The 16,943-nt window shown below is 46.9% G+C and overlaps 1 protein-coding gene across 5 annotated transcripts in view; it reads right to left on the bottom strand.

Moving 5' to 3' along the window:
• FOXN3 (forkhead box N3) overlaps positions 1 to 16,943 on the bottom strand; it is a 368,404-nt gene that overhangs the window by 279,983 nt on the left and 71,478 nt on the right. The window lies entirely within an intron of this gene.

Raw genomic sequence — 16,943 nt, 5'->3', positions numbered from 1 at the left:
TTCTTTTCCCTTCCCACGAGAGCTGCACGCACAGGCTGTAAACCCAATAGTTTTAATTAGCCAAAAGCATACACCCTCACAAGGGCTTCGCCTGCCCCCACTGGGTCTTTGTTTCTAAACTTAAAGAAGAAGGTATTAGAATGAGTGACAAGATGGAAATCTGACATCATTCAGAAAGAAATGTGATTTCTCCCGGAATCTGAAAATTCTCTCATTTGTTGCAAGCTCAAATCTTTGACCTTATACAATATTTGGACTGGGGGAGGAAAGTCAGATTCTCTCAGTACACCTAAAAGCCAAAATGTGTAGATACTGGTGCGCTGGGTTATCTCCCGATTATTCAAACCGGTACGCCACTTTAAATAATGGGGTTATTCAGCACAGTAGACACAAGTAAGCTGTTCAAAATCTTAATTACATCCTATCCCTTGGGCTAGTTAATAATATTCAATCCAGATGAAAATGGCCACACTTTAGATTTGCATGCTGATGTGCTTCACTTGAATATAATTTTCCCACTAAACCATCAATTGTAGGCTTTGAAAGTGCAGATCTGCGACTCTCAACAGGCATTTTTTTAAAAAGAAACCACTACTTTATTTGTGGGAATTATGGCAAAATTACCCAGCCAAAGCTAAGCCAAATATTCCAATTATTTTTTTTAATAAATCTTTATTGTTCAGATTATTACAATTGTTCCTCTTCCCCCCCCCATAGCTCCCATCCACCTGGTTCCCACCCCACCCTCTGCCCTTACCCCTCAATGTCCTCATCCATAGGTGTACGATTTTTGTTCAGTCTCTTCCCGCACCCCCACACCCCTTTTCCCCCGAGAATTGTCAGTCCACTCCCTTTCTATGCCCCTGATTCTATTATATTCACCTGATTATTCTGTTAATCAGATTTTTTATTCACTTGATTTTTAGATTCACTTGTTGATATGTATTTGTTGTTCATAATTTTCATCTTTACCTTTTTCTTCTTCTTCCTCTTATTAAAGAATACCTTTCAGCATTTCATATAATACTGGTTTGTCAGTGATGAACTCCTTCAGCTTTTTCTTATCTGTGAAGCTCTTTATCTGACCTTCAAATCTGAATGATAGCTTTGCTGGGTAGAGTAATCTTGGTTGTAGGTTCTTGCTGTTCATCACTTTGAATAATTCTTGCCACTCCCCACGTCTGGCCTGGATAATTTCTGTTGAGAAATCAGCTGACAATCATATGGGTGCTCCCTTGTAGGTAACTAACTGTTTTTCTCTTGCTGCTTTCAAGATTCTTTGTCTTTTGCTCTTGGCATTTTAATTATGATGTGTCTTGGTGCGGTCCTCTTTGGATTCCTCTTGTTTGGGGTTCTGTGCGCTTCCTGGACTTGTAAGTCTATTTCTTTCACCAGGTGGGGGAAGTTTTCAGTCATTATTTCTTCAAATAAGTTTTCAGTATCTTGCTCTCTCTCTTCTTCTGACACCCCCATAATTCGGATGTTGGTACGCTTGAAGTTGTCCCAGAGGCTCCTTACACTATCTTCATATTTTTGGATTCTTTTTTCTTTTTGCTTTTCCGGTTGGGTGTTTTTTGCTTCTTTGTATTTCAAATCTTTGACTTGATTCTTGCGATCCTCTAGTCTGCTGTTGGATCTATGTATATTATTTTTTATTTCAGTCAGTGTATGCTTAATTTCTAGTTGGTCCTTTTTCATATCCTCGAGGGTCTCACTAAATTTATCGGCCTTTTCTAGAAAATTCTTGAAAAACCTTATAACTGTGGTTTTGAACTCTATATACAGTCGTTTGCTTTCCTCCATGTCTTTCATTTGTGACCTGTTTCTTTGTCTCTGCATTTTGACTGCTTCCCTGAGTTGATAGAGTGGCTTTGTGTGCTAGGTGTCCTACAGGGCTCAGTGGCTCAGCCTTCCCAGTTACCTGAGGTGGACACTCTTGGTGCACCCCTTTGTGGGCTGTGTGCAGAGTCTTGTAGTTAAGCCTTGATTGTTATTGGTATCACTGGGAGGAATTGACCTCCAGGCCAATTGGCTGTGAGGATCAGCTATGTCTACAATGGGAGAATTTCTGTGCTGGAGACACCCTTATGAGGCAAGACTTGCTTCAGTGGGGCTTTGGTGCTCACTGAGTCTGCCTCTTGAGTGTTTCCCTTATGGATCTGAGGAGTTGTAATCTGGATGGTCCTACTCTGACCCCTGGGTACACTGGCTCTTGGATCTCCAAGAAGGTGCTAATTTAGCCTCTGCCTGAGGCCACCCAGCAGGAGCTATGGAGAGATCTGCAGATTCCTCTTCTTTGTTTGGGTTTTGGAGGTGCCCAGATGAGGCCCAGCTGTGAAGCAAAACCAGCTGCTGTGGGGCCTTGGGCCTCCTTTTGGATGTTCTGGGTCTCTCTAACTCAGCTGCAGTTTGTTAGATGAGTTTAGATTTCAAAGGACCAGTCCATTCACATGCAAAAGCCTCTGTACACAGCTTGGATGGGGGGGCGGAGTCTCAGGACGGAGCAAACAGCAATGGCTTCCTGTAAGTCTTGCCCTAAGAGGCCCCCGGGTCTCAGTGTCCCTCGGTAATCGCTGCAAGCACCTCTGAGAGAAAGCCGCCCTCAAGTTCTGCCTGATGCCAGACAGTCCAGTTTCTCCCCGTATGAGTCTGGGTCCCCAGAGTCTCGCCCAGGACTGGAGTTCAGAGCAGCCGGGAGCTTGTGTCTCCCTGCGGATTGAAAAAGCCAGCCGCATACTCAGTTGCCAGCCCTCTCCGCGCGCACCTTCGTACCTCTGCACTTTACTTCCGCAGCTCCTCAGAGTCTCAGTGTGCTTTTCTCTTCCCTTCTAGTTGTAGAATTTCCAGCCTTCCTGTGGTTCTGGATGATGTCCGTTTTGTCTTTTAGTTGCAGTTTTGAAGTTGTTGTGCGCGGCAGCAAGTTCAGGTGTTTACCTATGCCGCCATCTTGGTTTCTCCCCAATTATTTTCTAAACTGGACCATGCTTGGCTATATATACTATGATAATAATAATGATCTCATCCCTAAAGAGAAAGCAAAACAGAAAAGAGGTAAACAAACCTTACTGGTAAAAGAGATCACTTACTTTTTTAAAGCAATCTCAAATGATGTGAGGGTCCAGTAGCCAGCCTGGTCTGTGAGCAGGAGCAGGGCATGTAGAGATGACTCTGTAACTCATCATGACCAGTACTTAAAACTTCAGGAGCAGAACCACAGCCACAGAAGCGATTGCTCCTTGCACGTACTTCACATTTCTGTATCTGCCTTTGTCGAGTATCACCAGGCATTTTCACGTGGCCCATCCCATCTGACTATCACAGGTTACACTGTGAATTCGTGAGGCGAGTATCCACAGTCTCATCTCACGGCAGAGAGCACCGAGGTTCCGAGGATCAGTGACTGGCCCAAGGTCACACATTACGCGGCAGAATCGTGTCCCTGTGGCCTGATCTAGTGCTCGGGCCATGTGCCATGCTGTCTCTAGGTTGCTCACACATGCAGATGGTTGTAAAGGACTTAAAATAACTTAAAATATAACTTACAAAAACAGGACAGATATGCGGTATCAGATAAATTAGTGCAGATGTTAACTATGGCTGCTAGTTAAGCTCATGCTCCTCTCTGATCTCACCCACCCACTCTCTTCTCCCAAGGGTGGGAGGAGAGGAACCAGCCTATAGACTGAGTTCAGCACCAGCCCCAAAGCAGATCATCTCAGCCCGCTCACAAAGCCCTGAACCCCCTTTCTTCCTTCCCAGACACCCCAGCCCTGAGTGCCACTCCTCGGAGAGAGTCGCAAAGGGAAAGATGGTTGGAGGTCCCTTGGGAGAAAGGTGAAAGCAGGATTGGGAGCAACAAGAAGCAGCAATAAAATAGTTATCCTCCTGTGAAAGTTAATTTCATGTGTATATATGCCTTTATGTGTGTGTGTGTATTATGCCTGTCTGCATGCACATGTGTGTATATATGCACGTGGGTATGTGTGCGTGCATACATGCACATGTGTACATACATCCATGGATGTACATACATCCTACTAGTCATGCCTCTCCAGGAAATTCTAACACACTTCCCTGAGGAAGCAAGTAATTGGAAATGGATTCCGTCGTGATCCAGGTTATGCACGACCTCTTAGTCTGGTTGAACATCAGACTCATTTCGTTACCCTCAACAGCAAGGATGAAACGGATTTGGTCATGCTGCATTTTGGGGAACAAGGACTTCTGAGAAGTAAATTTTTCCAGATTGACTTTATTCCAGGTGCTCCTGAGGCAGCGGGAGGCTTCCCAAGGGGCAGTGTTCTGGGGAGACCTCCCAGAGGGAGGGGGGAAACAGGGTGCCTTCTCGCAAATGCTTCAACTCAAGTCAGTGACTTGGTCCCTTTTGATAAAAACTTTCCGAAACGGACTGTGTAAGAAAACAATGGATTGGGCAAAGTACACGGCACGTGGTTTAGCCTGTCCTAGTTTTCATGACTTGGCTGGCATCATGCACATTATGATACTGAGTTCTCAGAAGCCATGCAAGCATAGGCAGAGGGGAGGAGGTCACCCACACAGGAGCAGGCCCCTAAGCCTCATATTTACGTTTTCATTTTCTCTGGCCTCCGCTTGCCCCTCCCTGGCTGTCGGGGTACCAGCTGGCCTTCCCACCACACAAAGCGGCCTGGCTCTTGCTGTTCCCTCCCTATTTTGATTCACATCTAATATGCCAGGGGCTGGGAAACCAAATAAGAGAGTTGATTAGCATTTTGTCTGAAATAAGATGAAACAGGCCTCAGAAAGTATCCCTGAGCACAAAACTGTCAACTTTCAGATGCCATTGACTCCAGGTCAATTAGCCTAAAGCCAGGCACCTAATAAGCAATTTGCCTATAATTTAAAACCTTTTTTGAGTGTTTTTACATGGCAATGTCCTTTCCTCTTTTTTTTCTTTATTTATCGTCTCTTTGGCATCGTAAGGTTTATAAATCAAACCTTCTAAGGGCACACGCAGCTTGATTTTAAATTTTAGTTTATGTTTCTTTTTTTTTTTTAATTCAACAATTTTTTTGAGATACAGGCAAAGAATGCAAAGACACTGGAAATAGAACTGAGTTTCCGGTGAACTGGTTACTCTGCAAATCGATATGGGCGCTGGCTTTCAGGACATGCTTACTTCCGCTTTTCCTTTTCCGGGATGCAGCGCCTGTCCGAGGGCAGCTGATGCTCCGTCAGACAGGAATGCATGGTCTGCCCTGCATGGCTGCCTGCACCGCTCTGTCTTCTTGCTGCACAGGACTTGGCAGAGCTGTGCTTCTGGCCTCAGTGGAGGGAAGGAATCCGTATGGCTTGGATTTGTTCCTTTCCACCATGAACTTAATGTATGGGCACTGTTGAGCAAGCTCAGCTTGTTGAGTCTCACCAAAGCAGGGCTCACCCTCCCGTTCATTCCAGGAGCCCCCATCGTGTGTTTTGGATGCTTGTATGTTGGCACAGGCAGCATACAAGGCACCCCTGATTTTCTGCCTCAAAGCAATGCACAGGCTGCAGAAGCCTCAGCAGGACTTGCCGGACAACCCAATTCTTAATGTGAAGGGGGAAAGCCCAAGGTCAAGATGTGCCCAGCATGACTGGAACGGACAGCACCAGCCCTATTCCAAAGGCCAGGCCAGGTGCCTTGGAGCCCTGCTCCCAGTGCCCTTTAGAGGGAAAGCGGACACCAGTCCTGCCAGTAAGACCAGAAGCCAAGCTGACCTGTGAGATCAGGGACAAGCTCGGGGTATGCTCCTAAGCAGGCAGGATCAGGGCTGCAACGGGGACAGGAAAGAGCTGAGGATGGTCCCTGTGCACCCCATGTCCCAATCATCCACCCTGGGCTCTGACAGACACTGCCCCTCTGGGTACAGCCCTGAGCCACTTAAGCACGCTGCAGAAAGCAAGCCTTCCAGCCAGCCTGGTCCCCTGGCATGGAGCCACGAGGATGCCCGCTAGCCACGAGGGCTGCCTTTTCCCTGGAACTGCCATGCTGCTGCTTGTCTGGCAGGAGGGAGGGCAATGGGGCCAGCTGTTCGAGAAGAGAAAGGAACCAGGGAGGCCTCACACTCGACGCTCACAGGGATGCTCAGTCGAGGTTGGAGACGAAAGTTCTCCTGGGAATGGGAGCTTTACAGGCTGAAAGGACCACTGTGAGGTCTGCTTTAAACGTCTCCAGGAGGGGGCTGTCCTTGGCCTGTATGCACTTCCTCTATCTGTATACCTTGTACCGGTTAATAATGCGAATTTTTTTCAATAGATGGAGTTACACAAATGTTGATATATATATATATATATATATATATATATATATATATATATATATATATATATGCGATTTAATATGTATGCTATTTTGTTGTATTGACGGCAAGCTTCAAAACTTCGTATGTCAAATCTGCTGACGGGGTTAACATCATAGATATTTTTACGCTTAAAAATGTCGAATTTCGTGTCAAAAAAAGAGCATTTGCGGGAAGTTTTAATTCATTACTTTATTTTGAAGAAAAGTGCTGCTGAATACTTCGGGAAGCTTATAGTGAACATGCTCCATCTCAAGATACTTGTGAATGCTGGTTTAAACTCTTAAAGTGATGATTTCGATGTGAAAGATAAAGAACATCCAGGTCAACCGAAAAAATTTGAAGACCAACAATTACAAGCATTATTGGATGCAGATGCACGTCAAACTAAAAAAACAACTGCAGAAAGATTAAACATTGCTCAGCAAACAATTTCCAATCATTTACAAGCAATGGGAAAGATTTTAAAGGAAGAAAAATGGGTGCCACACCAACTGAACGAAAAACAAATGGAAAACCGAAAAGTCATCAGTAAAATGTTGCTTCAACGGCATGAAAGAAAGTCTTTTTTGCATCGAATTGTGACTTGTGATGAAAAGTGGATTTATTTTGAGAATCCCAAATGCACAAAATCATGGGTTGATCCAGGTCAACCATCAACATCGACTGCAAGGCCAAATAGCTTCAGAAAGAAGACAATGCTCTGTGTTTGGTGGGATCAGGAAGGTGTGGTGTATTATGAGCTTCTAAAACCAGGTGAAACCATTAATAATGATCACTACCAACAACAAATAATCAATATGAACCAAGCTTTGATCATATAACGACCAGAATGTGCCAGAAAGCACAGCAAAGTAATTTTGCTTCATGATGATGCACCATCACACACTTCAAAACCAGTTAAAGACACATTAAAAGATCTTGCCTGGGAAGTATTAACCCACCCACCATTATCACCAGACCCTGCTCCTTCAGATTACCACTTGTTCCGATCAATGGCACACGCATTTTCTGAGCAGCACTTCAAAACATACAGAGAAGTGGAAAATTGGGTCTCTGAATGTTTTGCCTCAAAACAGGATTAAGTTCTATTGGGTATTCACAAATTACCAGAGAGATGGGGGAAATGTGTAGCTAGCGATGGACATTACTTTGAGTAAAGCACTTTTGATGTTTCTGTTGAAATTACCGTGTTTTCTTTAATTACAAAATCCGCATTATTAACCGGTACACCTGATATATGGATGATAACCAATGAGCTCAACTCATGTACCCTCAAAGCGTTCACTCCAGGATTGGACATGAATACCCAGCCATTAGGGAAGTTGTAAAAAAATTTATTTTTGCTTTTCAATCCAAGCCTACAGTGAATTGCATTAATGTGTTTTGCCCTAACCCCCTGCTACTTAATAAAAATGGAAGTTGTTAATAGAAAAGTTGTCACTTGTAATGTATATAATCAGACTATACATTAGAACATTTTGGGGCCTTTAACACTGACTTATATAAAAAGACAGCTGTTAGTTTACTTCTCACATAACAGCCCACGACAGTAGATGGTCGGTGGTGGAGCAGGGGTGGGGGGTGGCTGGGCAGCTGGTACCCTGAAGGCAGACACCCAGGACCTCTCTCTCTAGTTGCGCTGCTGTTTCCTAGCGTCTGTCCCACATCTGCATGGTTTTCAGTATCACGTGAACACCTTGTCCCCGCCCTAATCAGAAGCACGGAAGAAAGAGAACATGAGGGCTCGCCCGTTCGTTTTAAAGATGAAATCCACACATCTTACCCATCCCTTCCACGGTCCTCCATCAGCCAGAAGGTAGTCACTTAGCCCCTGGAGTAGAAGGTGTCCAGCTAAAGCCCCAGGGTTCTACTACTGATAGCTACTAAAGTTTACACAGATGCATGGGAATGATAAACACCAAATTCAAGGTGGTGGTTACATGGAGCACAAGGAAGAGATGAAGTCCTGGAACTGGGGAAGGGATACACAGGGGCCTGCAATTATATCTTCCATGCCTTAGTTTTTTGAAAATACAAGAGTGGGCAAAAGTAGGTTTACTGTGCCATTTTTTTTTTTTAATCCTCACCTGAGGACATTTTTTTTTTAGAGAAAGTGGAATGGAAGGGAAGGAAGAGACAGAAAGAGAGAAACATCGATGTGAGAGAGACACATCAATTGGCTGCCTCATATGCCCCAAAACCGAGGTACATGCCCTTGACCGGAATCGAACCAGAGACCCATCAGTCCGCAAGCTGATGCTCTAGCCACTGAGCCAAACTGGCCAGGGCCAACATAGTTATTGTAATAACCATAACCTGCATGTCTTTTTCCATATGAACAACTGTAAGCCTACTTTTGCCCATCCCTGTATTTGAAGAAAATATGGCAAAATGTTGAGATCTGCCAAAGTTGGGTAATGGGCAAAGGGTGTTTTAGCTTTTCCTATCTACACTAATAAAAGAGTAACATGCAAATTGACCGTATCTTCATGACGCCCACCAGCCAATCAGGAGTGGGTATGCAATTAACCCAACAAAGATGGCGGGTTAATTTGCATACACAGGCACTGAGCAGCCAGGGGCGGGGCGGGACACTTGCGTCATCGCCATGGCGACGACGCAGGCATTCCACACCACCCCAGCTGCTCTGGGCTTCTGGGCAGCATGGGAAGGCGGAAAGGCGGCTCTGGGCCGGAGCGAAAAGGCTGCTCCAGCTGGAGCAAAGGCAGTGCCAGCAGCCAGGGGAAGGAAGGCCCATTCTTGCACGAATCTTCATGCATCGGGCCTCTAGTGTTAGAAATAAATCATCATAAAACCTATACAATTTAGCATTATCTCAATGACCCAAATGCAACTCAACTCATAATTAAAGTGCATTTCACCAATTCTAAAATGAACATTTTTCTACATTTGAACCCTCTGAAATGAGTGCATCGAATTATATTAGGCATCATTTTTCTTAGTAATACACAAAATAATGTTACATTTAACAATGAATGCTAATTTGAATGTGAAGATGTACAATGTATAAATTGTATTTCAAGTGGAACGTGGTGCATCTGACTATGTTTATGAGTGGGGGCAAGCCTCCCTAGGTGGGCATCCCAAACCTTATGAAGCTCTTCAAGCCCCGGACCTGGGCTCCCTCTGTCGGGCAGTTTTCTGACCATCAGGAGACATTCTTTTCACTGACAGAGTCTCTGATTGAGGTCATGCAAAACAACACACGTTGGGACTCATTTTCTCTGCGCCTGGGGAAAACCTAGCAGATAAAAGCCCTTCTTTATTGGTTCTAAGGTGCTTGAGAACTCTCACCTGGTAGGAGATGAAAGCAGAAATGGCACCTACAAATTAAACTCAACCGGAGGGGGGAAGAAAACAGATAATCCCTGGGCTACACTGTGTGCAGGCTGAGCAGACAGAGCAGACACAGACAGGTGAGGACCAGGAGGACTGTCCCATCCGCCCACAGCTGAGCCACGTTCAAGGCCAGCAGAGCGGACAGAAGAGACCATGTGGTCAACGCTCCTTTGCTGTCTGATATGTGCTACGATAGAGCGATCTTACAGAAAATTAACTAAGGCCCAGCCGGTGTGTCTCAGTGGTTGAATGTCGACCTATGGACCAGGAGGTCGAGGTTCGAATTCTGTTCGGGGCACGTACCTGGGTTGTGGGGTTGATTCCCAGTGGGGAGCATGCAGGAGGCAGCCAATCAATGATTCTCTCTCATCACTGATGTTTCTCTCTCTCTCCTTCTCCCTTCCTCTCTGAAATCAATAAAAATATTTTTTTTAAAAAAGAAAGAAAATTAACTAAGAACACTGGTAACATAGTTCCCTCATTATTATCAAGATGCACATGAACCAAAGTGTGTGTGGCGGCAGGGGGGGGGGGGGGAGGAGAGTCCATACAGCTGGTTTATATGAATGCAGAAAAATTAATCACCGCTATTTTTTAAGACCATTTATGAAAGTGTTCTTCATTTCTCACATTCAGTGAGCACACAGTTGGCATTTTCAAAATTCAAACCTGATGTGGATTTGGAATTCAATGAAGCACATTGGAAGACATCTGAGTGAAAAAGTAAAAGTTCTAGCCATATGCTCCTGGTGCATGGATTTGAATATTTGAAAGGTAATCTAGAAATGAGAATGTTCCCAGTTCTCCTTACCAACAACAGTCCCTCCTAGCAACCACACGTTTTATGGATCGAGCCACTTCACCATCTGAGAGACAATAGTGGGACAGACGGAGTCAGGGCTGGGGGTCTGGCGCAGCCTGGCTAGTGATGGGCACGTGATTGTCACTGGGTCAGGACCACTCTGAAGCTCTGCTTGGCCACTGACGAGGGCATAAGAGTGAGTCCTGCTCCATGGGGCATATTAACACATAAAGAAGTTTCTAAATCTTTCAAGTTTGATTATCAATTGGATGAAAACCAGGAGACCACTCACAATGGCTGCTCCCAGAAGACAGATATGCGACACCATGAAATAAGCTCTAGCATCCAGCCCATCGGATTTCCTCCCCTCTTTTTATTTCCCTACACAGCCAGAAAGAAAATGACCCAGAGCCAATCCAACAGCAGGGACTCTCCCCTCGCTCTCACACTTGTTTGCACCCCTGGCTAGGATGGCAGGAGCCCCCGTGCCCCAGCTGGGAGGGCTCCCTGACAGTGCCCAGCTAGCCTGCCTCATCCTGTCCCGGAGCCAGGCCTCTAACTGGGTCACTCAAGAAGTGAACATGCAAGCCAAGTGCATTACTAATCCACTCAGGTGCGTTCAGCGGATACCAACCCACAGAACACTGAAGTCTGTGGCGTCGCTAGCTCACTCCCCAAAGCAAGCGTTGAGAATGCAACCCGCGTGTTAGCAGCACGGCGACAATGCCATGAGGTGGCCCAAACAATGCGAGTTCTGACTCCTATGCACTTGGAAATGGGAAGTAGATGGCAAGGCTTGTGACAGAAGTGAGAGCTCTTCTACCGACTTGTTGATATGCTGGGAGAATAAAATGATAGCATTCCTTCTGGGTCTGTCCTGGAATAATCCCCAGTGGGCTGACCCTTCCATCTGCCCCCGTTTATGAAGGCTGGTGCTCTTCTCAGGGGACTAGAGAGGGCAAGAGCATGGAGAAGAGCCACGTGTCCGTGTAAGGAGAGCGTTGGGGTGTCCACAACAACCCGGCCCAGCACCAATGTCTCTTCCCGGCTCCCCTACTGCCCCAAACCTTAACCCTAACCCAAGTTTCAGGTCTGGGGGAATCTCTGAGGGAGGAGTGGCTTCACACTGCTTTGGAGAGACCTTCTTCTTGGTATAAACTTTCTGTAAGATGGCACGTTACAATATTACTAGACTAACTCCCTCCAGAAGCCACCATGGCCCACAGGATCGGTTGTTACACTTCCTCAATCCCAGTGAGCTCTTCCAGACACTCGGCACCCGGGGTGCTGAGCTCCAGTCCCCACTCGTGCCAGGAGCTTCTGGACCAGACGGGAACTTGTCATGAAGTACTTACTCTCCCTCCCTCTCTCTCTCTCTTTTTTAACCCTCACCCGACAATCTAGCTTTTATTGATTTTTAGTCAGGAAGGAAGAGAGAGAGAGAGAGAGAGAGAGAGAGAGAGAGAGAGGAACATAGATGTGAGAGGGAAACATCAATAGGTTGCCTCCTGCACACTCCCTGACTGGGAATCGAACCCACAACCTTTTGGTGCACAGGAAGACACTCCAACCTACTGAGCCACCCAGTCAGCCAGGGCAGGAAGCCCTTTCTTCCTCACAGGTCTCTAGTATCCTGGAGGTCTAGGACAATCCTCTGACTAGAAGGAACAGCAAAAGGCAGGGAAGCATGTGCGACTTAGCCCCTATGCGGTTTCCGCCTGGCTAAGTTGCCATGGTTGAATTTTATCTCCGCAGCCTGAACTTGATCGGAGACACAGACGTGACCACAGGCGTTTTGGTGGTGACTGTTAATGTTGTGTAGCTCGCTTGCTTGCTTTCATCGGTAGGAGGCCTAAAATCACACACTAATGGAACACCGCCTTGCTCAGCAAGGACAGCAGCTGATCAAGTAGTTGGTCAGAGAGCCCAGAAGGCCATCTCTCAGCTCCAGGGCAGATATCTGAACACACCCGACCCCAGCTAGCAGTGGGCAGATCTGGACAAGGTGGTAAGGTAAGACACAGGACAATGGCCCCTATCGAGTTGCCCCGCCAACAGAAAACGGCAGTGAAAAATTAAGACTGCTTTCGACTAGCGTCCTCAGCAGGACAGGAAACACTTGAGAAATTTGAGAATTCTACCATATCCAGAAATCAATGTTCAATAAAAATGCCCTAGCTGGGCACGTGCTTTGCGGAAAAGGCCTTTCTAGTTGATGGCAAGCCCTACATCAGATTGCCTTCACTTATGGTAAGGAGGAATCCAAAACGCATTTTGAAAGATTTCCACCCGAACTTTATTTTAGGTCATTCTGCTGACACCCACAAATGAAGGGAAGTGTGACTAATTCAGAAACAGCCAAGAAAGGTCAATGCCTAATTTGTTTCTTAACCCATAATAATCTGTGAGTAACATTAATAGGCATTCGCCACTATCTGCCGTCAACGCTGCAGTCATTAAATGAACAGAGGTAGGGGAAGGATTTCACACTCATTTTTTAAAAAAAAGGCATGCTAGCGTGCAGTGACTCAAGCCTGGAAATCGCACGTTTAAGAACAGCTCTCAGCAGCATTTATAGAATGAAGCCTTCCATAACGTGCCTGGGAAGTCGAAATGATTATAACCTCATTTTATCAATAAGCAGCCTGATGCCCAGATATGGGAAGTGATTTGCCCAAAGTTCCTCAGATGTTCCTAACAGTCGAACCAAGATGAGATCACCAAGATTCTAGGCCGTGTGCTCTGTCTGGGGGGGAAAGAAGGGGAGGGTGGGCCGAGTACCTGAAGCCTGATGCTAGGATGGACCTGCCCACACAATGAGCACTATGGGCGCTTGCCATGAGAAGCAACATTCCCAGGGACCCTCAAAGGCAGCCAGCCTTTCTGCATCTGGGACTGCTGGGACCATCTGGGACCTGACAGAAGATGATGGGAACTTGGTCTACAGGTTAGCCACCACACTCCCTGCTGCTCCCATCCCGGTATAGACTGTGTGCCTTTGGGACACTCTGCGAAGAGGAAAGAACATCTCTCAGCACATCGAAGCGACACCCCAGTGGACACGCACTGAGCAGACTCGCAGGCTCCTGATGCCCAGGGCCACAGGCACCCGTAGCTCAGTGCTTCTCCAACGGGAAGGTGCCCACGATCACTTGCAGGCCCTGTCAGATGCAGGGTCTCACTTCCGGGGCTGGGGTGGGGTTGAGGTTCTGCATTTCAAAGCACTCAGGGGCTGCCCACGCTGCTGGCCTGTGGACCACACACTGAGTAGCAGGATCTGGAACACCACACAGGCTGGGATATTATGATTTTAGGCTTTTCCTCTGATCCAAACAGGAGGCTTTGCACAAGGCAAAAAAAATAAAATAAAAAACTGCTATCAACTGGCCCTTTTAAAGTGCAGGTGACCCTCGAACAACATGGGTTTGGATTGCACAGGTCCACGTATATGCAGATTTCTTTCAATAAATGCAGTAAAGGTATTTCCTCTTCCTCATGATTTTCATAACATTTTCTTTTCTCTAGCTTACTTTATGGTAAGAATACAGTAGATAAACATGTAACATGAAAAATACTGTTGGTGTTATCAGGAAGGCTTCCGGTCAACAGTAGGCTCTTAGTAGTTAAGCTCTGGGGAGTCAAAAGTTAAACTCAGGTTGTCGAATGCAAGGTAGGTCGGCTCCCCTAACGCCCGCCTCCCTCAAAATCTTCCCACCAGCTTTTACCATCTGACATCCACGCCCACCACCACCAACTATCCGACTGAGCTCATCTCCTATGGATCTCCCTCACTCAGTCTGTTGCACCCACCCTGGCCTCTTGCTCTTCGTGGACCAGACCAGACCCCCTTTAGGACCTCACCTGCAGAATTCCTCCTCCAGACATCCACCTGCCACGACCTCTCACCTCCTTCAGCAAGGAAACCTACCCTGGCCATCTGGTTTAAAGTTACAGCCCCTACCCATGCTTCATCCTTCTCCACAGCATTTATTACTATTTGAAAATTATACATATTATTTGATTTGATCCTTTCCCATCTCCCCACTAGCATATCAGTCTCAAGAGAATAGGGTATTTTTTTTTTTTGGTCTGTTTTGCTCACTGCCGTAGGACTCCAGTGTGTGGCATATAATAGGCCCTTAAATATTTGGGGAATGAAGAAAGGCTTTAATTTTTAATGAAAATTTTAAAGTGCCAACAATCATCCTCAAGGACTTTGCTGATCGCGTGCTTACGTCTAATACAAATGGCATTTTTCAATCTGAAAAAAAAAATACTTCGCAATTTCAAAAGGACCGGTTGTTACAGATTGTAGTAGCTATTTTTATCTTGTCATGCAAATAGGAGCTTAGGATTTGCATTCCCCCTGTTTTCCAGCTCCCATTCACCACTGAGCGTGATCCCTCCTCCTTCCCTCTCACAGGACCCACACAGACAAGCAGCAGAACAGAACTGGCAGGCAGACCTCCCCCCACACTCGGGGACTCCCGCTCCTGCACACAAATGGGGGCCATGTGAGAAAAGCTAGAAGGCAGGGAGGGGAATTCCTCGTTTTGCACATGAAGACCCTGAGGCTCACTGAAGCGGCTTGCACAGGTCTCACTGCCGTCTGGTGGCAGGGCCGGGACTCGAACCCATGCCTCCTAAGTCCCAACACTCTGCACTCGGCTTCCTTTATAAACAGAATCCGGGATCAGGCTGGAGAATGGCTTCAGCTCCACGACCCAGGACAGGGATCCTGAATAAGCCTCAGGGCATCCTCGGAGCCAGAGAAAGTCAACGGGTCCTGGGAGCTGGTCCTGCAGATGCACCGATGGCCACTGCTGCTAAGCAGGTAGAGCTGTGTGTCCAGAGTAAGTCCGGGATGCACGCTGCCCTCTGACTGGCTGAGCATCCCACCAAGGCACATCTCCAACCATGTTGGAGACCAGTGTGTGTGTGTGTGTATGTGTGGCGGGTGCAGCTGCACCTCAACTCCCAGACAACCCGTGATCGCAGTTACCGTCACATTCAGAATGGCAGGGTATTCCTGGAGATTGTCGAAGGCAACTGTGAAGTCACAGATTTAAATGAATTACCAAGTTCGCCACCATGCCTTTCCCCAAAAGCTATTTCTGTTCCTGTTCCATCACCCCTAATGTGCACACCTGGCCAGGGTGGGCGTGGGGGCCATCGAGAGCGTCCAGCGGGTTCCTCAGCTCACATTCAAATCATCCCGGGGGCAGGGTTTTCAGAAGACCCGCTTGGTTTCTATTTCACATTGTAACTCACACTCTCTCAGAGTCCTTTGGACCTGAATCCCAGAGGTCCTCCCCTAACGCACGGGACCTAAGCGGGCCCAGGCTGCATGAGGTTTTGCAGGCTTGACATGAACAGTGCAGACTCTCCAGAAGGAACAGCATGCTGCTTTCTCAGCATGGCACGCCCATTCTCGGCCATTCGCCTACAACGCTGAACAAACAACATCTGCATCCCTCCAGGGCCGGCAGGAAGCCATACAGGGGGTCAGGGGGCTTGGGCAGCAGGACCCGCTGCTTGGGAACTCTAGGGGAGGCAAGACTTTTCCTCTGTCCTCTTAGGTGCTGTACCTGGGGCCTGTGAATCAAACTGACAGAAGACAGTTTAACAGGAGAAAACACATACAAATCTTATTTGATTCTGATAAGATTTTCACATGGCACAGGGGGCTTCAGAGAAAGTGACACCACCCCCCACTCCCCGCAAATAGTGGTTAGACCTGGGTTTCATATGCCAGTCTAACAAAGAGTGATAAACTGTGGAGACGCGACAAGACCCAGGAAGAGAGGGTTTGCTGGAAAGTGACTAGGAATATATGAGGGAAACGATGGAAGACAAGGGTTATTCTGGTGAGGTCTCTGTACTCGACTCTTCTCAGCTTCACCTCCCTGTCTCCGTGAAAGAATGTTCTCTTCCTGGTAGAGGGAAGGCACCTTTCTCCTAGGAAATGTATGCACTGCCTTCAGGTCAAGAGCGGGAAGGCAGACAGTGCTTCCTACATCTGCTCTTTCACAAGGGCCTTCAGCTCAAAATAACCAATATGCCAAAGTGGCACGCCTTGGGGTGGCATGTTCTGATCCCCTTCAGGACTGATGCAAGGGCTGTCAGGAGGGGGGTCGGGGGTGGCGGAGGGAGGGCACAGCAGACTTTCACATCTTGAGTAATAAGAGTGAAATGTAAGACAGAAACTAAGCAGCCACAGCTTCCCCAAACCCCATTTCCTAAGTGCAGCTTCCACGGTGTCCAATGCTGTTTCCAACACAACTATTTCCGAGTTTGTTTTTCTGTTAATGTCAAAACCCTAACCACTGTTTCACCAAATGGAACAGTCTCTTTCTCTTTCTGCCTCTCTTACACACATACACACACCCTCTCCTACATCAGAGAAAAGTTGGTAGCGTTTCCAGATGAGCTAGAAGGAAGGTGACATTGCCCTATCCCTG

Source organism: Plecotus auritus (genome assembly GCF_963455305.1).
Source record: "Plecotus auritus genome assembly, chromosome: 1".
NCBI classification, from domain to species: Eukaryota; Metazoa; Chordata; class Mammalia; order Chiroptera; family Vespertilionidae; genus Plecotus; species Plecotus auritus.
This window is presented reverse-complemented; position numbering and strand designations above follow the sequence as displayed.